This window comes from Cupressus sempervirens, chromosome 7 (assembly GCF_028749045.1).
Source record: "Cupressus sempervirens isolate cs-2001-9-10 chromosome 7, ASM2874904v1, whole genome shotgun sequence".
Taxonomy (NCBI): domain Eukaryota; kingdom Viridiplantae; phylum Streptophyta; class Pinopsida; order Cupressales; family Cupressaceae; genus Cupressus; species Cupressus sempervirens.
This window is the reverse complement of record NC_143124.1, coordinates 245,965,160-245,988,899: the sequence shown is the minus strand read 5'-3', so window position 1 is coordinate 245,988,899 and position 23,740 is coordinate 245,965,160. Positions and strand designations below refer to the sequence as shown.

The 23,740-nt window shown below is 37.5% G+C and overlaps 1 protein-coding gene across 2 annotated transcripts in view; it reads left to right on the top strand.

The window, feature by feature from the left end:
• LOC149546412 (uncharacterized) overlaps nucleotides 1-23,740 on the top strand; it is a 119,596-nt gene that overhangs the window by 22,877 nt on the left and 72,979 nt on the right. Inside the window, exon 2 of one of the 2 annotated variants that reach the window (XM_089791187.1) lies at nucleotides 12,456-12,709. The exons of the other annotated variant lie outside the window; for it this stretch is intronic. The gene's annotated coding sequence lies outside the window, so the exon portion shown is untranslated. Of the gene's footprint in view, nucleotides 1-12,455; nucleotides 12,710-23,740 lie in introns of those variants that run through there. 2 annotated transcript variants of the gene reach the window in all.

Genomic DNA, 23,740 nt, shown 5'->3' with positions numbered 1-23,740 from the left:
CATCCTAGCATCATTAGAGAACACACTCACACACATCAAGTAATATCCCATCAGTAAACTCATGCATATGCAGACAACATAATTTCCATGCAATGCAACATTTAGATATCCATCAAATTAATACATTTTACATAAGCTTCAGAAGCAATCAGATTGGGGACTTAATTCATTAACCCAATGATATAATGCAAACCTATTTCTTTGTAATGATTCACCATAACACTTACTTCTCAATGAAAGGAACCATTTTATTATTATAACAACAAAATAAAGAATCACAATAAGATTCCTATATTACTTACAATAAGGATAAAACAAGGAACAATGCACCTAACTCCATAAGGAGAAACGAGAAGAGGCACACAAGGCCAACACATGGACACCAATCAGTGGTTCCATCCAAAAAGGGTCACACAAGCAACCAACCAAACAAGGCATATCGATTCCGCTAACAAAACTAGGAAGACTCACTTCCTTCTCCACATGCCGATCTAGTTGCATCTACTTGACAAGCAAGTCCATCACGAGTAGATACCACAACAACAAAGATCACGAGTTCTCACGAAGACACTCGCACTCAACCAACAAAACATCAACCACATGGGCAACATAAACACAGAGATCCCAATGTTTGAACATGGGCTCTGATACCAGATATAATGCCCCGCCTGGAGATCCTTGGAAACAAGGATGAAATACAAGCCAAGATTTTTTTTTTTTTTTACAAGTATGAATGCACATGACAACATCATACAGGGATCAGAAAGATTGCAATGGAAGACTTCACCACAATCTCGACAACCAACAGATCTCCAAACGCCACTACCAAACTGACACACACTTGAACAAAAACCAACAACCGCCACACACAAGATGAGGGCTCAAGAAATGACCACTCATCAACAAAACACCAAGCTGGGGTAGAATGCAAAAACCTAATATTTGGCCAAGCATGAAATCCTGAAGCCCTGAAAATTGACTAAGTTGTGATTTCTGAAGCCCTGAAATTTCCTAAAATCTTTATCTTATCTTTGAGAGGTTTGAAACCTATCTCAAAAGATTCGTCGCATATATAAAAATATATCTTAAGTATCAGGAATTACGATATATTTTAACCCCCGAAGAACGAACTACGAAAAGACAACTCTGAAATTCAAATTGCGCCGCCAAGGGATTGAAGAACACCTAAGAGGGTACCCCGAATTATCCCTGAAAAGTTTGGATCGGACTGAAAAGTGCCCGCTGCGCCCCCCCCCCCTCCCCCCCCCCCCGCACAGGTTTAATAAAAAAACATGCAACACTTTATTAGCACAGTGTGATACTTTACCAGTGTCGTGCGACATCTTTCCAGAAGGAGGGCGACACAATCAGGGGTTGGGCGATACTTCTCCAAAGGGCGTGCGATACTGGAAGTGTATCGTACGACATGTCTTCTGAGGGTGTGTGATACTTTAAAGTATCGTACGACATTCCTCAAATGGGCGTGCGACACTATATTGTAGCGCACCATGCTGACACATGGTCGCCCAGGAAAAAAACAAGAAAACTCTAAGGACAAACAACAAGATAAAACATAGATAAAAACCTCCACATCGGGGAGTACTGGATCCACATCTCGAGGTGAAAACACTTGACAAGCTGAAAGACGGAAAGCCAAAATCTAACCATCTAAATCATATAGCAGAAAAGAACGTACTGAAAGCAACATCACAGTGAACATAAGCAACATCGCAATATACAGAGATAATATCACAATTACAAAACAACCAAATTAAGTACGTGGTTTCTCCCAACCATCAATAGCATCATAAGACCATCATAGATCCTAGCCATCGCCCGCGCGTGACATCCCAAGCCACCGACCAAATCGTCAGTACTGTCGTAATAGGGACGTCACTACTAAAACATGCAACAAAATACACATAAGGAATCTAACATGCTAGTAGAAAAACATAAGATAATCCTACAGTAGATAACATCACCTATCACATGCTAAACATCAATAAGCAATAGATATGCTACTACAACAATTCACATCATCTAATCATATGCTAAACATCATAATATGGGAATGCGTCAAGTAAACTAACATCATCTAAACATGATATCCAAGCATTCCAATGAAAGCATAGATCACAAAAAAACATACTTCAGAACCCGAAGTATCAAGTGAAAACATCCAACAATGGTCGTAGTAGGACAAAAGACTGTCTCTGTACAACAATCCCTAGTAGTGGTGAAAGTAGCTACGCCTCCCAACCACATGGAACTCGTAGGTCCACACCTGCCGTGCTGATGGAGATAATGATCCAACCACAAAGATATATAAAGCACAACATCCAAGGCTAACACTCACGCTCGACAATATGATGGCTGCAACCAAGAGCCTAAGACAATGCAAGGAGTACAAGTCCTGGTCAAACACTCAATAGGCTGCTAAGTAGGGGCTGATATCATGGAGAGTCATTTGACATTGCCAAGCCCAAGCTCGGATCGTGTGTTTCAACTCTTCAACGGAGGGCCCCGCACACACATTTTATTATCTTAAGTTTTATTACCAGTCACATTTTCTTTAATTATCACTTATTTAAAACTTCCTCTGCCAACCCTATGGGATTGAGCTCACCAGGCTGCGAGATAGAAGCCCCCTCCATATGCTACCCTACCCTACCCATGCTCATCCTACGACAAGTGCCCGTGGGCATGCATACTCCCATCCCAACCCCAATGATCATAACTTCTGGAAGTACCACGGAAGATCGGGCCTCGCAAGTCACTCGACAAATGTACGCGCACGTACTCGTGTGTGACACACCACCATCACGACGATTGCAACACAAGGACAAGATGAGAACACAATGCAAAACAAAACACCCAACTGAAAGCAACTCAAGAGGATGGATTTTACACGAATCCCAAAGCCAATAAAACCATACATCATAAAATCACTCAATCGACCTCAATCCGAGAGTATGGATTCTACACGAATCCCAATGATGCAACAAGATCAAACATCATGAACTCACTCAACCGGCCTCAATCCGAGATTATGGATTCTACATGAATCCTAGCGCTCATGAAACAAAAGCAAAGGTCTAAAAGAAACAATAACACCAGGTATAAAATCACTCAACCGAACACAACGTCGGGAGTACGGATGCAACATGCATCCCAATGCAACATAAAAGTGCAATAGTAGTCTGACTAATATCCAAACGGATCATCAAGATTCACGACCCACATTGTGCCAAAAAAATTTGAGAAAATAGGGCGGCACGCAAAACGAAGTAAAAACTCCAAATTTTAAAAAAATTGCAAAATTAAAACCCATTTGGTCTTTGGGCACAAACACCCCAAAAATTCAAAAATAATCAAATTTGGACACTGTATGCAAAGACGGCCAGCATAACGGCGTAAAACCCCAAACCCTCATCTCGAAAAATAGAGAAATGTTTGTACCCGCCCAACCGGATAGAACTAACATACAGAAACAGAGTGGAACACTAGTTCTCAGCCTCCAAACAAATGACTACAAAAAATAGAAGTAGAAACTGAGCAGAAACAATAAAATAGGAAAGCTCTACCTCAGCCAAAAGGGCAAAACGAGAATCTGAACCATAAAATAAATATCTAGTAGAAGTACCTGAAAATCGCGGCAATCCAAGGTTTCACCGAGATGGATCCAACGAGTCCAACCTCGTGACGATCCCACGCCTGTAGCTCCCACAATGAACAAAACAATAAATCCTTATGAAGAGGATTTTGGGTTGTACTCTCCAACTTTCTAATTCAAAAGTGAGAAGTGAGGAATTAAATTCCTTTTTGGATATTCATTCACTTTTCGAGTGAATAATCGATTAGGGCATATAACCAGCCAACCTAGTTAAACCTCGAATTGACCCAAACGAAAATAGGCTATTCCTATAAATAGGAATTCATCTATGGCAAAGCTGCCAGAAATTAAAATAAAACAATTAAAAAGCTCGAAAACTCAAAACACAGAAATCTCTTTAACAACTTTCGTGACAATGTGAAACTCTAAATGCACACACATACATGCTCACTGGTCAAATCACATAATGCAAATGAGTTCGAATTTAATAATCACCAAAAGGTTTAAATTAAACATTTAATTAAGGATACGTCAACCATACTAGGACGACATTGGTAAAATAAGAAAGTCTGAATCACTAACTCCATGTGCCACTGCCAGGGATATAAATCCTGCTCACTAACCGACACGATCAAGTGCAATTGCATATAATAACATAGCCGAAGTAGTAAATGCATTAAATCACCTAATTTAACCATTTATTAATTTATATTAAAATAATCTATTTACATCACTCACGTTCGCATAACACATACAACACAGGAATGAAGTAAATAACCATAGCATTAAATCCATCACATAACATAATCAGAGGTTTGCCCAAATACCAGATAACCAGATATCATCATAAAACACTTTGTCATCTCAAAATGGCATCGTCATGCAATATGATCAACTGAACAACATAGTAGTCTAAAATCTATGATACTAAAATCAGAGTATAACACCTGACCCTCGGGTCATGTCAAATGTAAAATATCACATAAGTAACAGATATCTCATAGATCAAAATATAATAAGGTAAATGTCTGCAGCACAGAACCAAAGAACACAACATGAACAATCCATTTCTAATTATCGAAACATTAAATAATGATTGTTTGAAGAATCAACAAAAGGTACTTAAAACACATAAGCAAACACAATCATAAACATGACTAATCACTGCTACAGGAACCTAGTCCAGTGTAGCATGGTAAAAAGTACACAGTGCAATCTCTGCACACATCTCAAGGTAATCATGGAACAACCTCATGATACCACATTGATCTTGGTAACCATTGGCATAAACCTCAGTGAACCACAAATCACATGATAATCTCATAGATCAGTCAAAAGCATAATCAAAGCAACTGATACAGTAATATAAATCCAAACACCTCGACGATGTAGACCACTCAGGGTCACAATCATGATCCCATCACAACAAAAGATCAGCAAAGTTGCATCCATCAGGATGACTTACATAAATCAAATGGGAGAGGCACTACACTAGCTTCTACGTTGGAGCAGCTATCACTGATCGACACTCTTCATTAGGGTGGGGGGGGGACTACCTTGTCTCTCTTCTTCTTCTTTCTTATGGGGGAAACTTTTTCCTCTTAAGGGGTTTTGTCCTTCTCATTCTTCACTATTGTATATACTTGATGTATGCTATAATGGGGTGGGGGGGGGCGGGGGCGGGGGCGGGGTCTTAATTACTCCATCCATCCATGCATATTGTTTTTTCATCTCTCTTTTTGGGGGAGAGTTTTTCCCATGAGGTTTTCCCTCTTTCTCCGCTTTATGAGAGATTGTATTTCATTATGTACATGTGTACCTAACATGGCCTAATAGCCAGGACCCATTATGCATTTCATCCTGGTTGTTGTGAGCTTAAGTGCATTTCGCTAAGTTGCACTTAAGGGGGGGACGGGGGGCATGTTGGTGTAAATAAGTATTCACTTATTACACTTTACTTAAGTTTACTTAGGTTAATGCATTATTTTATTATTTCTTAGGTGAGACACTTAGGAGTTTGCACACTTTTATGAGTTTTGATGTTGACAGCACAGAAGTAAACAACTCTAATTCAACACATGGTGTCTACAACACTGGAGTTTGCATAATTAACTGAGTTTTCATGTAGACAACGCAATTATTCGTACTCTTATTATAACGCATGGTGTCTACAACATTAATTTGTGTGCTACACCTTTGTAGGCTTATCCTTTCATCATCACACTTACTCCTGTGCTTAATGGAGGATAATGCACACCTGGTGGACATGTGCCTAGTTGTATGACTTATCATGTTGCTGATTCCTATGCATTCTAGAAGCATTCAAGAGGCCTTTATATATAGACACTCCTAGTGTACTTTCACATTGAATTGAATACATATTGTTATTTTGGTCATACTCTTTCTGGTCTACTATTGTGCTTGTTCTTGAGTTCCTTGATCTTGGGTGAATTTTTCCTTGAGGCAAATTCTTATAGTCTTGATCAAAAGAGCTTCATTTTTTCTCATTATTGGGAAGGTTTCCAAAATGCAACAATATGCTTGTCATGCTTACTGATCTATTCAACTACCTACATGCATGAAAGAAAAAATTAGCTTGTAAGGAAGGACAACTATGTCAACAAGCCAATCAATGGCTTTGTTTGATTTATTTTCTTGTAAATACTTGTACGTAGTAGATAACATGTTTTCAAATTTCTAAGAAGTACATGAGCACATCTATCTCTCTTGGAGATATTAGATTTTGATGTTTTTCCAGTTGCAGGGTTGCTGATTTTATGTGTGATAGAGATGTGCATTATGTTTTGATGCTTATGACTCTATGCCCAATGGATTGCTTCAAGGCCACTAATCATATGTTTAGAAGGCAAGCATCCTCCTTGAGTCGCCATAAATGTTGACATTTTTTGTCACCATTTATGCCATTACAGATAATCGATCAAAAATATTTTCGAGGGATAATTTCTATATATCTTTTGATTAGGAAAAGTTGTGCATTTTCAGGCATTCTTGGGTGCACAAAAACATTGCAGAGTTTCAATTGTCTTAAGAGTTGTGTTGAATGAATTAGCTTATCGAATGAACACTTTTATGCTCATTCGACATTTGTAGGTCAAAATAGTGGTCCGTTTTCATGCCCGTGCATGATCGCATATCAGTTTGAAGAAGGAAGCTTGCAGGCTAGAATGGTGCACTATTATGTAATTTGGAGCATTGAAGGAAGCCTTTTCTGCTCATCCAATGCCTTTTGCTTATTCAATGCTGTAATCTTGTGTGGGTCACAGTTGTGTGTGCAGTACTTTTTTGTGTTGTGGGACATCACATGTCTATGTCACGTGGTGTGTTTTCATGCTGTGATCACATGCTATGGCGTATTTTTATGTTGTGCAACATCACATGACATTTGTGAGAGGAAAAGTTTCATCTTGCGATTTTGCGCCAATGCATGGGATTGTAGGTTAGTTATGCCGATGGAAAGTCATGGGGCGATCATGTGAGAGTCTTTTGCATTGTGCATTTTCATGCTCTGTGCAACATCACAAGTCTTTTTGCAGGAAGGAAATATGTGTTGTGATGGTGCATAGGCCAAAAAAGTTGTGTATTTCTGTGCTAGAGTTAATTTTTTTTGCTGACTGTGATAAGGCTTGAGAGTTCAATATTTTTTGCTGAATTGCATTTTTTGGATTTTTTACATGACATAAAGGCTTTTCCTTGCTATGTTGTCACTTGCAGAGGGTATGGGCATGGTTTTATTAACTGCATGAGCATTTATTGGCCCATTTTCTAATACTTCATGAACATATTTTTGTATAAAATCAAAAAATTTCTCATTTCTTTCTTGATTGCAAATTTGTAACTTAACTTCGATGTAGTTAGAGTTTGAACTCGACTGTTGTAATTGAGTTATGCCTAATCTCTTTAAAAGAAAACTTTCTACTTTTTTTTCTAGGTTCTTCTCTGGTTCATTGTAATAGCATTATGCTCTGCAATTGTATTCCTTTTGCCATATATGAATAGAAATCTTAGTTTTACCTTATCTTGCAAGTCTAATAAATTGTGCATTTTATGCCTTATATGGATTATTTCTATTCTTATTTTCCAAAATTTGTATGTTGTGTTTAACCTGTTGTTGAATGTTGTCTTTTGAACTTGTTTCCTTCCAACATTTCATTGGCTTTTACCTTGATGCGAGTTTTGAAAGAGAGATTGGAGTCAAGATCTGTGTATTTAGGTGCTTTATTCATGTGTAGTGTATTTATAGGCAAAGTTAGTAACCAAATTTCAATCTCATGCCACCTTTCTCTTTCACCATTTTAATTTCAACATCTCCTTCCCCCTTTTCCCTCAAAGTTGTAGTTAGCTACATTTTGATTGTAAGGAAGCTGACCTTCTCTAGAGATTCAACCTTTGGATTTTGTTTCCATGTTACACGAGGTTGCTTGAGGGTCATACCTCAAGCAAGGGTGTATACTTTTGTGTCAACAATACTTCATCTCACTAATCATACTTATTTCAAATTCTTTCTTCATCTCCTTTGAAAATGCCTCCTCACTTGCACTTCATCATTTCCACCAAAAATAATGTCATCCACAAATACTACAATAATTAGTAATCGTTTATCATTCTTTCTTAGATACAAGTTACTATCAACAATACCTTTCATAGATCCCAAGTTTGTCAAGTATTTATCCAACCTTGCATAGTAGGCTTTAGGTGCTTGTTTCATTCCATACAATGCCTTTTTCAATCTAAAAACCATATCATCTTTGTCTGTTAAAGGAAAACCATCAAGCTCCTCAATATATACCACTTTTTCAAGATCTCCATTTAGAAAAGCTGATTTGACATCCATTTGATAAACTTTAAAGTTCTTGTTAGCTACATATGTCAAGAACATTCTTACTGTTTCTAATCTAGCAATAGAGGCAAATGTTTCTTCAAAATCAATTCCTTCTCACTGTGAATATCCTTCACATACGAATCTTGCTTTGTTTCTTGCAACTTCACCTAGTTCATTCACCTTGTTTTTGAATACCCATTTAGTTACAATAACATTCTCATCCTTAGGTCTAGGAACTGATTTCCATGTCTTGTTCTTCTCAATCTTCTCTAGTTCTTCTTTCATAGCTTTTATCCAATAATCATGCTTAATTGCTTCATCTACATTCTTAGGTTCAACTCGAGAAATAAAGCATAGTTTTTTTTGTATCTTTTTTCTTGTCACCAATAATTTTTCTTTGCTTCCAATGATATGTTCAACAGGGTGATTCTTTTCCAAATTCATGTTATGTGTTACTATCTCAACTTTGATTTCTGCTCTAGGTTCAATTCTAGGTTCTTCTCTCTAAATTTGAGTCTGCAAATTAGTGTTAGTCTCATAAATAATTCGTGTGCAACATTCTCATTATTAGTTTTCAGATTAGTCTCTTCATCAAAATGATAATTGTTGTGGTTCCACAACACACACCCCATTCCCTCTTAAAGGAATGGGGACCCCCTACTTTTTTCAGGTCCTCAAACCCATAGTTTGGGATCCGAAAAATGTTAGAGAGTCGAAATTGGAAAATCAGAAAATATAATTGTTTTTAAAAAGTCAAAAAAGTCAAAAAATTGGAAAATCGAAAAAGGATAAAGAAAAAATAAATGCACGCACCACCCACGTGGTCCGCGTCGTGCACTTGCGCACTCATGCACCCCATGGGTGGGCGAGGTTATAAAAGCCCCCACCGCCCCCCAAAACCCCAAACTTCTTCCTTTTGCATTTTGTGTGCCGGTTCACTGCTTTAGGTGAGCATAATTCATCGTTTTGGTGCTCCATGCCCGCGAGCGCACCACACCGTGGCCTGCGTGCACACCTCCAAGACCCATCCTCCATGCAAGCCCGCGCACACTGACCCCTTACTATGTCCACAAAACAAAAAAGGATTAAAATCTGAATGAAGAAAAGGAAAAGGGTGACCAAGAGAATGGTACCTTTTCCATTTGTTCCCGAGACCATTCTGGAAGAAGAAGAGGAAGAAGAAGAGGAGACAAACGAAGAAGAGCAGCTACCCCTACAGAGAAAAACCAAGATAGCCAGGGCCATAGAGCAAGAAAGGAGAAGAAGTACCATGGGTACATTGCCATCCACCCTAGCAAGACCCTTGGAAGTCTCTTCTTCAGAAGATGAAGTAAAACAATGAATGGATGAGTAGGGTGAAGAAGGTGATGACATTTTCAAAATGTTAGATTTTGATTTTATGCTCTTGGGAACAGAGCTAGTTGGGGATAAGATTAGAGATATCCCTACAAGTGAACCTCTACAAGAAGACTGGATGCAAATGCCACAAGATTCATAGGATCCTGATTTTACTCCCCTATCTCCACCACAAGTCACGGTGGTAGATAAAGGCTCGGTCACTCCTCCCCCCCAAAGTTCGGAAGAGGAACAGGTTCAGGAACCATCACATGGGGAGGAGCTAGAACAAATGGCAATCGATGAAGTGTCGAAGGAAGGAAAAATGGTCAAATATTCTCAACCACCTTCCCAAGACATTGAGATGCAAACTGTAGGGTCTATGGAAATAGAAGCCGCAAAAGAAGAGCCCTCACAAAGGGAAACAACTCCGAGGAGGAGCAATAAGAGAAAGGAGGTAGCAAAACATACTCCTTCGTCCTCGAGAGGCAAGTGTTCCATTGAGCACATTCTAAGATGGCTTCGGAAAGAAGTAATGAGGAGTACCATACCTCAATTTCAAGCTACGGAGGAAGACATTTTTGAGATTGCAGAGATTTTAAATAATCTCGAGTCTCCGTTGCATGAGGTAAGACCGTTGGCCTTCGTTACCAATACACAGAACGAGGAATTGTTTGCGCAAGTGGTTGTCCCTCCTGAAGACACAGATGTAGAAAGCCTTGGTCCCCAAGATTATCAATTGAAGGAGACCATGCTTGGGAGACCTACAAGGGATACAACCCGATTGATGGTGACTTTGGGAATTAAAGAAATCTTTAGAAACATGGAATAGGAAGAGGTTGAACTCCAAACACTTCGAAGGAAGAATAAGATCCTAAGGGGATATTTAGCTGTAGTGGTTGGTCCTCTAGATCCTAAGCGCCCGAGGACACATTGAACATCATTCTCAGGGAAGGGGGGAGTGTACAATCAGATCCATTTTTGAAAGGCTATCAACAATGACGGGAAAGTTTTGAGGACAAAGGAATTTCAATTATTCAAGGGAACCTAAAGTTACTGCACGCTACACAGGGGAATGTGACTAAAATGGTAGCGATTTTGAAGTAGGACTTTAGCATCATGGATGAAGTAAGGGCTTGGAGCAAGGACTTACAAATTCTGCAGACAATAAAAGGACAAAGGTATAGGATTTTGATAGATGTTTATACTGCTGAAGAATTAGATTTGATTGATGATTGGATAGAGAAAATTGCGGATGGTAATAAAGTGATGGAAACATTACACACGAAGATTCATTGACTCAAGGATCAGGCCCGAGAGCGAATTTTGGAACCAGAAAAGCATTATAGTGATGCTTGTTTAGATATTTTTGAGGATGAAGAATGGGAGAAGTTATTACCTGTAGAGGTAGTGATGGAGAATTTTAAAAAGATTTTTGTGGAAGCTGCCGATGACAAAGACATTCGGCAAGCCTTTAGGACTGAAGAAGCTTTATTAGAATTGGATACCAAACTTGGGGATTTTGCTGACACCCGAATAGAGGTAGACAATTACAGGAAAAAGGTCAAGGACAATATGAGGCTTTAGATTTACTGGATGTGGCTAAAATTACTGAGATTATAGAGAAATTCAAGGGCAAATATCCAAATATAGCTTTGGGATGAAGAAGAACAAAACCTAGATGCCAGAATTCCAATTTTGACACTTAGTAAAATTTTGAGATTTTGGACCATTTTGAGGTACGCAGCTCCGTAGCTCTACAAGTGCACATTTTCGAAAGTTTCGCTGATAGCTAACTGCCAGTTCCCAAAAATAGAGCTTTCCATGCATCAGAAATGCATTCTAATGGCAGTTTAACTCCGAGAAATGCCCTGTGAAGGATTAGTTTCCAATTTTGGCACTCTCAGACACTTCCACATCGACTCAGAGCATTATCATTTTTTCTTCTCTCATATTTCTTTGTTTTTAACATGTAAAAGGCTCATGCATCCAATTAATGAATAAAATATGGATGTAGTTTTGTTTAGCACTAGTTAGATTGTTAGTTTGTATATAATTAGTTTATTTTGTTAATTAAAAGAATTTTATTGTATGAAGAATATCTCTCACTCTCAAGACAAATTGAGGAGATGATTTCTTATAAATACCCCATTGTAATATGTAATGAGGGCCGCCATTATTATGCAATAAAGTTATTCTTTTGGTGCTCGCATTTGGAGTGTAGTGATTTTTGCCTGAATGTGTCATTTCTGTGAATTTTGTTCATAGAATTGTGATTGAGTTGTGCTTGCATAACTCTCTGTCTCACATGAGTGCACTTTCTATGGCCTTGCGATTTGATGAAGAATGAAATATCATACGATTACTAAGTTTCTCATCGATGATTGCATCAGTGCAATTGAGGAAGCGTTGCTCCTACTTTCATTAGTTACCTACCGATTTCTTTGAAAGCTTAACTTGCAGACGTGTTGTTTTCTGTAGCTTATGTCCTTTAGGATTTCAATTCCATGTTATTTGCTTAAACTTCTTGGTACCTTATCTTTGTTATTTTCTTTATTAACCCCATTGTTAGAATAGGATTTCATAATAGTTGCACTGTTAGATTGCATTCATAAAAAAACATAAAAATACAAAAACATAGTTCTTTTAATGTTATTTTTGAAACAGTGTGCAGATTCTTCATCTCATCAGAGATCAAAATGAACCAGCAAAGGCCTCCTCGTGAACATTCACATTTATCTTCAACTAAGCAGATTCCAGTAGGTCGCAAGATCACCCGGAACCTTGGAGTCGATTCCCAAAATCATCTTTTCAAGAGAGGAGTTCACAAGAATTTTTGCCGTTTAGCATCGTGTAAAATGAGAACTCAACAATAATCAAGTGTCCTTTCTTGAATTCTAAACGTTTCATCAACTTTCACATGAGTGCTTTCAACAATATTCTTAGATCTTTGATTAAAATATTTGCAAGCTTGGCTTATCAATGAATATCCGAAGAACATACCTTCATCACTTCTTGAATCAAACTTTCCAATATCATCATATCTCTTAATGTAACATTTACTTCCCAAGATTCTAAAATACTTCACCAAAGTTCATAAGGTGTCTTACCAGTTCCTTGTCTAATTTGCACTCCATTCATAGCGTATAGTACTTTTTATACTGCTTCTCTCTAAAAGATTTAATATACATTGTTTACAAGCATCATTGCTCTTGCTGCCTCTATTATTGATCTGTTCCTGCTTTATGTTATTTCATTTTGTTTAGGTGTCTTAGGGGTGGAAAGCTATCTCTTTATTCCATTGTTAAACTCATTTCAAGTAAAATCTCCTCTATTAGATCTCTAATATTTAATCCTTAAACTAGATTCATTCTCAACTCTACTCTTAAATTTTTTGAATTTCTCAAAAGCTTAAGGTTTTTCTATAAGAAATGCTACTCACATCATTCTAGTGAATCATCAACAAGAATCATAAATTACCTTTCACCACAGAATGCTCTAGTCTTGGTAGGACCACTCAAATCTGTGTGCACAATCTCCAATTTTGCCAAAGTGGAAAATTTCTTGCTTAGAAATGAAACTTTTTTTCCCACTATTACACAATCTTTACACACCATGTTTGGAGGTTTCACAGTCTTAGGCAAATTCCTGCAAATGTAGTACTCACCTCACAATATTGTCAAAGTTGATAAGACAAAATCTCTTATGCCATAATCAACTTTTATCCACTTTAGCAACTAAACATGTCATCTTAATATAATTCAATTGAAATACATTAGCTCTTGTCCTTGTACTAGTACCAATCAATGTGTCATTTTTATCTTTAATAATGCAAGTCTTCTTTGTAAACTACAATTGATGTCCCTTGTTAACTAGTTGTCCAACACTCAAAAGATTATGTTTCAAACCATCCACAAAGTAAACATCACCAGTGTTAGTCTTTCCATCAAGTGTAATAGATCATTTTCCTTTTATATTATAGGCTACATCGTTTCCAATTCTAAGTACTCCATCATAGCTATTGAATTCAACAAACTTATTCATATCTCCAGTCATGTGATGTGAACAACCACCATATATAATCCAATCATATTTCATCTCTTCAACTTGTGATACTAATGTTTTTCTTCTTCTGAAATTCTTCTTTTTCAGGGCTTTCTTCTTTAATAACAACAAATCCTATTTCATCATCATCACTTTCACTCAAGAATTCTTCCAATTTAGAATCGAATTCGTTGTCATTAGCATAAAAATAATCCTTAGGCACTCTTGATTTATAGGGTTTTTAAAACTTCTTTACTCTATTAGGATATTTAGAAGAATAATGACCAAATTCATTACAAGTCCAACCCTTAGAACTTTTGTTACCTTTGAGTTCTCTCTTCATAAGTAGGGCAAGCCCTTCTTCAATCTTTGTCTTCTTTGACGTGGGCAAATGGTTAATAACTAGGGCCAAAGGCTCACCCAGCTATCCAAACCACCCTACAACAGTTAACACAATGGAAGCAAACACAAGTAACATCAACCAAAGGAGGAAAAATACTTTTATTGATTATTCAAATATTCAACATACATGCCTAGCTATAAGGCCTTCTGGGTTACGACCAATTACAAATACATTCACATTCAAAGATCCAATTGCAAATTCACACTTCTAGTTCTGCTTTCCAATCTACTCCCAAAAACTTGCCTAACTCTAAGCCCAAACACTCTATATATACTTGCCAAAATGACTTACAGATTATTCTAGAACATTACATAAGAGGAGGGCCGACCCAACAACGACACATCCCAAGAAAAGATCTTAACATAAATGTCGCGATCAAAATAAATTCCACAAGTCGGCTTGCAGAAATCAGGTCTAAATACTGACGCTTGGCATACACTAGATAACTTGGCACATGAAGAGTCACTCGACATACACTGGATAACTCAACACATGAAGAGTCACTCGACATACGCTAGGTAACTCGACACATGAAGGAATTGCTACAGTAAGTCGGCACCAACTAAGTGCTACAGTAACTTGGCTCCAATTGAGTGCTACAGTAACTCGGCTCTAACTAAGTGCTACAATAACTTGGCGCCAACCAAGTGCTACAGTAACTCAACTCCCATTGAGTGCTATAGTAACTCGGCTCCAACTAAGTGCTACAGTAACTCAGCTCCCATTGAGTGTTACAGTAACTTGGTTCCCATTGTGTGCTATAGTAACTCGACTCCAACTAAGTGCTACAGTAACTCGGCTCCAACTAAGTGCTACAGTAACTCGGCTCCCATTGAGTGCTAAGTAACTCGGCTCCAACTGAGTGCTACAGTAACTCAGCTCCAACATGCATAATGAACAAAAATAAGCAGGATAACAAGGCAACCCAGGATTCTCCTACATTATTCGCCCACTTTTTTTGGCTGCTACTTGCATACTCTCCACTTGTACTCGAATTCTTTGTCAACATAGGTTTATCATTTTGTGCACAGAAAACAATTTCAACTCTAGGAAATTCTCCACTTTATCTCATCCACATTTCAAATGATTGTAATCTCCCAAGAAAAGTCTCTCATGTAAAGTTAGATGCGCAAGGAATAACTTGTTCAATTCTGTGTTATCTGTTTGTATGCAGGTGTCAACGTCCTCAATATCTTCCATACAACTTCATCTTCTAATTTCTCTCCTCCACAAGTCTTAGTTCCTGTAACAATCTCTAATATTCTACCAAAATAACTTCTCATAGATTCATCTTTCATGATCTTAGCATCTTGGAATAAGCATATCCAACTTTGTAGTCTAATCTTCTAAGCATGTTTATCACCTTCAAATGTACTTTGCAAAGCATTCCAAACTCCATGAGCAAGTCTTAAAGATTTTACTTGAGCAAATTCAATTTCAGGAAGAGTTGATAATATTGCCTCTCTAGCAAGCATGTTGAACATGAACATATCTTTCTCTTTTTCATCACAACCTTCAAGATCTTTTTCTTCAATCACATCCTTTTTCTTTGTAGTAACCAACCAGTAATCTGGACCCATGCATAGCAGACGTTTCTTCATCTTTTCTTTCCATCTGTCATAGTTAACTCTATCAAACTTCAGACTTTCATTCTTGAAATGTGCCATAGATCTCCTTAAGATGTTAAGCTTTTCGTTCAAGGACTTGATGCTTTGATACCAAATGTTAGAAAGTAAAGTCCACTAATATAATTGAGGTGGGCGGGTGGGGCGTGAATCAATTATGCAATTAAAACAACTCTCAATATCTTCTTTAATTATGAAACATGTAAACAATAGATGCAACAACCATAGAAATATAACCATACAAAATAACATCGGATTTTTTAACTTTGGAAACCTTTGATCAGAGAGAAAACCCCAGTGGGGATGACACCCACAAAATGATATACTAATATAAAAGTTCCTCTTGAAAAGATAAGCCTTGTTAGGAAGCATTGAAATATAATCAATACATATGAGTCCCTATTAGGAGACTTTGAATCCTTGTTTGGAGATTCTAACCCTGTTAGGAGTTGAAAGGAAGACAGATGGACCCACTGTCCAAATAGCTTCAGTACCGCCCTCATTGAATAATACAATTGTACATCAACAATTGTCCAACAACAACAACAACTTATCTTGCCAAATACAATTCCTTGTAAACTCATCGTGCCTCAATTGCACCAATCTCTTCTCTAATCCAAAAGATGTTTGCATGTAAGCTTGCACAATACATCACACAGATATGATTGCATAGCAATCTTTCATTGCCACACATTTCCACAAAGAATGACCTTTCTTTTATACCAAGTCTTAAAGCAAATTATTGTGTCAGCCTTGAGGCTTTTCCAATTTATAATAATAATATACGATCAACTTAAGATATTGCATTACACGTTATGTTACAATATTACATCTTTTCATGATTACAAGCAATGTGTCGGCTCATAGTCTTCATAACTCCATTTGTTGACATTTGATTATGTGTGATTAACCAATGTATCTTCAACATGTCTTCAACCTCTATCTCAACTCGCTCAACCAAATTCCATCTCTATTAGGAGATAAAATCCAAACAACGGTACCCGCTGTTGGTGTTTTAAAATGTTACACTTCAAATTATCCGAATGAGAACAAATGTCATCTAGGGGCAGTTACTTCTCGTCTACAACATATCTTCTTAAACACTGGGCCAACTATAAGGCTAGATAATTCTTCTACTTTAGGCTCTGCAAAACTTAGGCAGGTGTACCTCAGATTCATTCATATGGTACCAGTTGTTCAAAAAAATATACTTGAATCTAAACAAAGCAGATAAAACCCTTATTTCTCCTATACTTATGCAATGACAAAGATGTGCAGTAGCAAATTTCAAATCCTATGAAATCCACAAGCTAAGTGAGGGCATCCTTTCAACTCTTAAACAGAAAGGGAAATGGATGATTATAATTTTAATTTTAGAAAATTCCCAAATATGCAATAGTAAGAACAAATTGATCCTATAGTTGATTAGTGCCTTATCTATTGGGTAGTCCCATGCATAACACAGATACATCTATGATACCAATGACATATTCCATACATCAAGATATCAGATCTATCCTATCACTTTGTGAATCAGACATCGGTGTTCATAATGACCTCATTCTAATGAAATATTCTTTTCAAATAACCAACCCTATCAAATACATCAAGCATTTACTTGGCTCTTTGTTCCAATAGCAAAACATACAAGACATACAACCTTAAAGGGATGTAAAAGGTTCTAAGTTCTTTGTCTCTAAACCATCAAAACATTGTAGATTACAGAGATAGGAGACGAGAATTAGAATGAAACTAAGAAGTTTTCTGCTCATTGTATTCATTTTTTGAAACTATACATTTAAAATGCATGTAAATAACTCCTGAACATACTAAATAGATCAAAACTATCTATATTAGCTTTTTTACTATTGTTCATACAAGAGAGAAAATTGAAAAAAATGGTGGAAATATAGTTCTTGATCCAACCTTATGACATCACAAACTAATTGCAACCAACATGGTATCACAACAATGAAAAAAATTCAAAAAGCAAAACCCTTACAATGAGAAAGAAAGAGAGAGATATATGAAAAGAACAAAATCCTAGATTTGATCTGGAAGTGGCATGTGTCCACTTGAATCTTCATTCCCTATTGTCGCAAAGCATCTCTCTTCTCTCTACAACCGAAATTGGAAAGGAATCTCATCATTGTATCTCAACAAACTCAAAATATCTCTTTTAACTGATGAAAAACCCTATTTTGATAACACCATCAGGCTTGCATCTGAAATACTGATAAAACCTTCACTAAACTGACTTGGAGGTGAGAAAATCTTCCCCTAATTGCATTCTTACTACCTTTGGTGCTCATGCAGTTTATCATTTTGCCAAAAATCAGACTTGATCTGCCTTAATTGAATATGGCTGAAAAATGAGCATCTAGTACAAAACCCTAAATAACTTGAACTAATGGCTTCTTGTGCAAAAACAAACCTCAAATATGGAAAATTCGTTTTCTCCTAATTCCAACTGTCTATGATAGTCCTATGTCGATGCATCGTAGATGCCTAGAATCTCAGTTTGAACATCAGGTCCATGGACTAGCTTTCAGGTATGCAATTCCTCTTTTGCAAAAAATTAAATCCTTTCTAAAATCAAAACTTTAGAATAAAACCCTTTTGATTTAAAAACAAACCTCCTGCATGTGATTTTGAAGAAAATCATTAAAAAATATCTTTTAGCACTTTTGAATTTTCCCTCAATTACCAATCCGGGTCAAATAGGGTTTGACCATCCTGACATGTGTCACCTTTTGATTGGCCTATTTTTCCCATGTCACCCGATCTGTCAGTACTTTTGCCACCTAGGCGCCATGTGGCACCATTAGATTGATTCTGATTCTGCCAAGTCTAACTAGGTCCTCTTCCATGTCGCAGCCTCTGATTGGGTCGCCATGTCACCATACTTAACCAACATGCATCTTTCCTTGACAACTTAGTGACAACTATCAATCCTATGCCACATGGCACAATCTGGTGCCACTGTCCTGCAACTGCCACCTCAACATCGATTGCCACGTGTCGCTCCTAGATTGCGTTGCCATGTCACTATCCTCATCAACATGGTCACCACGTCATCATGACATAGTGACGTTGTGACATGTGGCACCTCCGTCCACGTCATCCTCCTCGTAATTTGTGCCCCATCATCTTCTCCATGTCACCAGCCCTGCCACCTAGCAGCTTATTGCTATGTCACTATCACCGTTAGCAACTGCCACATCGCTAGCGACATAGCAACATTGTGCCATGTGTCACTCTTTGCCACATCATCACCTTGGTAACCATACCAGGCCCTAAAGTATCTGCCATGTGTCATCTCACCATTCACCCTTCTGCTGCCACATGTCTCTTCCCAGTTGGTCATTGGAACTGCCACGTCATTTGGTGATTGGTCTTTGCTCGGTCAAAATTTCCTTACATTCCTCCAAGCTGTCGCGAGGCCCACATGAGATGTTTGTGGCTCAAAAGCCTTGTGTCTTTAAGACACTTAAAATGAGTGTGTTTGGGTATTAAAACAACTAAAAATTCCTCCTTCCAATCAATGTGGGATAATGAAAACAGGGAATAAGAGCGATTGACAACAAATAAAACCATGCGTGAGCTGCTTCAGAAACACCTCTCATGATTTGTCTTTTGCATCATTGAAATAAGGGCTTTGGCAATGCTGCTGCTCATAAGGAGGTTATTGGCATTATGGGGGATGGGCGACCTCCCTCATGCATAGCAACAGTCCCTAGTATGTAGATTTGGTGGGTCTTTTAGAAACGTAAACTCACATTCTAGACTTTTTCCAAAGCTACAACTTGCCTGCTGTCTAGAACTTCCTCATGGACTTTTCCAACACCGCCTAAACCATTTAGATTAATCTCCCTCAAGTTACCAAAGATGTATGCCATACTCCAAACTAGTGGGAAGCATAAGGCAGAGGGGATGGAGTCTCAATGGCCTTAATATATTACCAGCTATCGCTTCATCACAAGTACCACATTCATGATTCAGAAGGGTCTTTTTCCTAAGCTTCAACTTGCAGGTTGGATAAATGGATGAACAAAAGCATTAGGATACATTGGTCAACTCAAGAGACAATGTATGCAAGTTGGCATCAGATAAAAAGACATTCATTCTTAACCTCGTTCTTAACATATGCACCATTTTGTTTCCCACTACATCGAACCTTGATCGCTTTGGAAATGAATTGAATGTAATGTAAGAACCCAAAATGGTTTGCATAACTGTTGGAGCAATCCATAACCTATGCGTGATTAGGTAAGAGGGAGGTCACATTGCTAGCCCATAGAAAATTAGTGAATTGGAAAGCTTAGCAAGGGGTCTGCAGTTTTGTTGATGGAAATGTTTCTCTCCACAGTCCCAATATTTCTTCTTTGGCTCTAAATACAATAGATTTCAAGCCTATACTCACTAAAAGTTTAGTTTCTTGAATCCCATTCAATCCCACTCCCACGATACCCACCTACTTTTGCCTATACCCTGTTGAACTGATGAACACATCAAACATCAATGCATAAGGGAATAAGTACTCACTAGGTTGACATCATGCCTTTAAGTTTCCTGAGCCAAATTTCTTAACTAAAAATGGACAAATGTTGACTTCAATGATCTGGAATTGTAATTGGAATCATAAATTTGTCATCCTTCCTGACTTGTTTGCATTCGTTAGCCAATGCATCATGAGACAATTAAATGTTCATAATTCTTATAATACTGCAATCTTGTTTCATAGTAATTTTTCCATGTTCATCTAGTATTCATAGAAGTGTCATCATTTACACTTGACCACCATGTAACAAAAACTTTTTAAAACTCAAGACACCTTTAGGATTCCATGACATTCTACCAATCTGAAGCAATCAGTCAAACCCCAAAACGGGTCTGGCTAATTTTTTTTTTGAACTGAAACACCTGACCTCTCAGATTGATCCAATGAGCCTGTCATTGATTGAAATCAAACTTGACCACTGAAGAAAACCTTTAAATTCATTTTTAACCTCTTTCTACAAACTCGCTAATTTCGTGTTAAGGAGTTCTCTGACTAGCCTTAAAAACTAACTGAAATAGAGGATCAAGCCTTGAAATCAGACATGTTGATTCTTTGTTCCGCATACTCTTACCCTACCAAATCTTGTGTCATGATGACTTTAGGATCAAAAGATATTGACCATCAAAATTGCCTTCTCAAAACTGCCTACAAGCTAGCACATTAGAAACCCATAAATTGCATTAAGTTTTTGCATTGGAAATAGGTCAAACTGACACTTGGGAGAATGAAAACTAGGGCATTAGTTCATTGTCATGGGGAAAGTATAAATCTGGGATTTGGGCTCATGATGAATAACATGGCGCATTTGGCAAACGCTCAAAGTGGGGTACTTGGATTTGCAGTATTTGAAACACTAGTAGAAAAGTGATTTTTGCAAACAGAATGGACCTAGGAAAGTGTGCAAATAGATTCATCAAGATTTGCAAACTAGTACACTTAAAGAATTTTCAGAGTAAAACACAACAATACAATCCATTTGGTTCAAGTTGTCATAGATTCAGAGTTATGAAATGCCAAACAAAGGTACTAATTAATCTGAACTTTATGACACCGGTGAAAATTTACAATTTACATATGGAATTGCATTCAAAAATTGATCAAACAGATTCATCATAAGTTCAAATTTGAAACATAGCAAGTGTTTGACCTCTAGAATGTAATGCAAAAAGATTTTTCTCATGTCAGTTGACTGGATCAAAGTTACAACTAGTTAAACAGGGCCTCCCAGAATTTTGTACAATTAGCATCAACATGACAATAGGAAACAACCAACTTCGAGGGATTCAAAACCTAGTCAAAACATTTTGAAACAACTTAAAATCTGAAACATAGGTTATTTCATATGTGTACTAAACACTCCCAAAGTGATAAGTCATGACATGTTATTGGGTACAAGATATTCAAATGCAAACTAGGCTGCCTGTCGTTGTTTGACACATAAAAATGCAGATTTGAACATTGCTCAAAACGAGACTTCACAAAATAACTTGGAATGTCAATTTATCGTAATGGGACGAGTGGATATACTGAATGCAAAGTGTTAGAAACATTAAACACCTCTTAGGCCTAAAAAGGAAGGTTGAGTACACATGCATTAAATGTGCTTTGAGGGGCTCAAAAGCTTGGAATGGTACTCAAAATCAGGGCTTCAATTTTGAGTCCCATAACCTGCTTTCTAGAAACTTTGTTTGAAAGTTTCCTTCACCAAATCCTTCATAACTGTGTCTAGTCTTCATATTTCCTTACGCCCTCTTAAATGTAGCATCTAGACATACTCTAGAATAAAATCTCAAGTACACAAGGTAATCTTCAATCGTCAAATTGCGTGAAGTCAATCTTTGTCTGTTACACTACCAGTCTTCACAACATAACCAATATGTGGACATCAATGAAAAAACTAATCATGAATGCAAGATGTAATCATAGGAATGTAACTCGGAATGACAATTTATCTTGATGGGACGAGTGGATATACTGAATGCAAAGTGTTAGAAACATTAAACACCTCTTAGGCCTAAAAAGGATAGTCAAGTACGCATGCATTAAATGCACTTTGAGGGGCTCAAAAGCTTGGAATGGTACTCAAAATTAGGGTTTCAATTTTGAGTCTCATCACTCACTTTCTAGAAACTTTGTTTGAAAGTTGCCTTCACCAAATCCTTCATAATTGTGTCTAGTCTTCATATTTCCTTATGCGCTCTTAAATGTAGCATCTAGACATACTCTAGAATAAAATCTCAAGTACACATAAGCTAATCTTCAATCGTCAAACTATGCGAGGTCAATCTTTGTCTGTTACACTACCGGTCTTCAATTTATCATTGACCTTTACATTCACATTCCAAACAAAATATGTAGGGTGCTTAATTGTTTGTAGACAAACAATTAATTGTTTGTAGACAAAGAGGTAGGGTGCTTAAACACACAACTGATAGAGACCAACCCCTCCGATTGTGACATGGTGGCTGAAATCAATGATGATGTGTACAAGATTGTGTAAGTCTTACTCATGGAGCCCTTCAACTTGTAATAATAAATAAATAAATACTGCACACACACACATAGGAATATCATCAACATTCATGCTATCAATGTATACTATTGCTTCAACCCCCACTTTTAGCTCCACTCTCACTCCAATTGGAACTGCGCCAACTCATCACTTAATGACCACCTTTCCAATGCTTCCCCCTACATTGAGAGCAATCATTAAGCTCAACACCAAATGAGTCTAGGTACTCATCTTCCCTTCTCAAGAATTGCCTTTGATCACCACTCTATAGGATATCCCTTTATTCCCTAAGTTGGTGAATATGCTACACAGACAAGTGGTATCTAGTGTAGTAATGTCCACCCAGGTTGTTCTTGTCCCATCTCAGTACCCCCATATTAGCTTCCTTATCATCTTGAAGGCTTTTATAATCAATTAGAGATCTCCTGCTCTGTCTTTAAAGAGAAAATTTGAATAGGGCTATGTCTTGGAGTTTTGGCATCATAAATTTGCTATGATAGAACCTCTATGTATATTTGTCCTCACAATAGAGAAAACTTTTACTTCTCTTAAGTTTGGCTTTGCCGATTTTGGAGAGGTTAACAAGAATCCTCTTCATGGGCTCCCTAAGAGCTTCGAGGCTTGCATTTTTTACTCATTGGAGGATATTTCAATGGTGACGATAACCTTACAACAATCTCTCTTGCTACAACTGAGTTGGTGGACAGTAATGTCGAGTCTGCTTCATCCCATATCTTGGTGGTGGGGGACTTGTGGTTGCCATCACAATCGCACCATTGCAGTATCAACCTCTCTCCCCATATGATT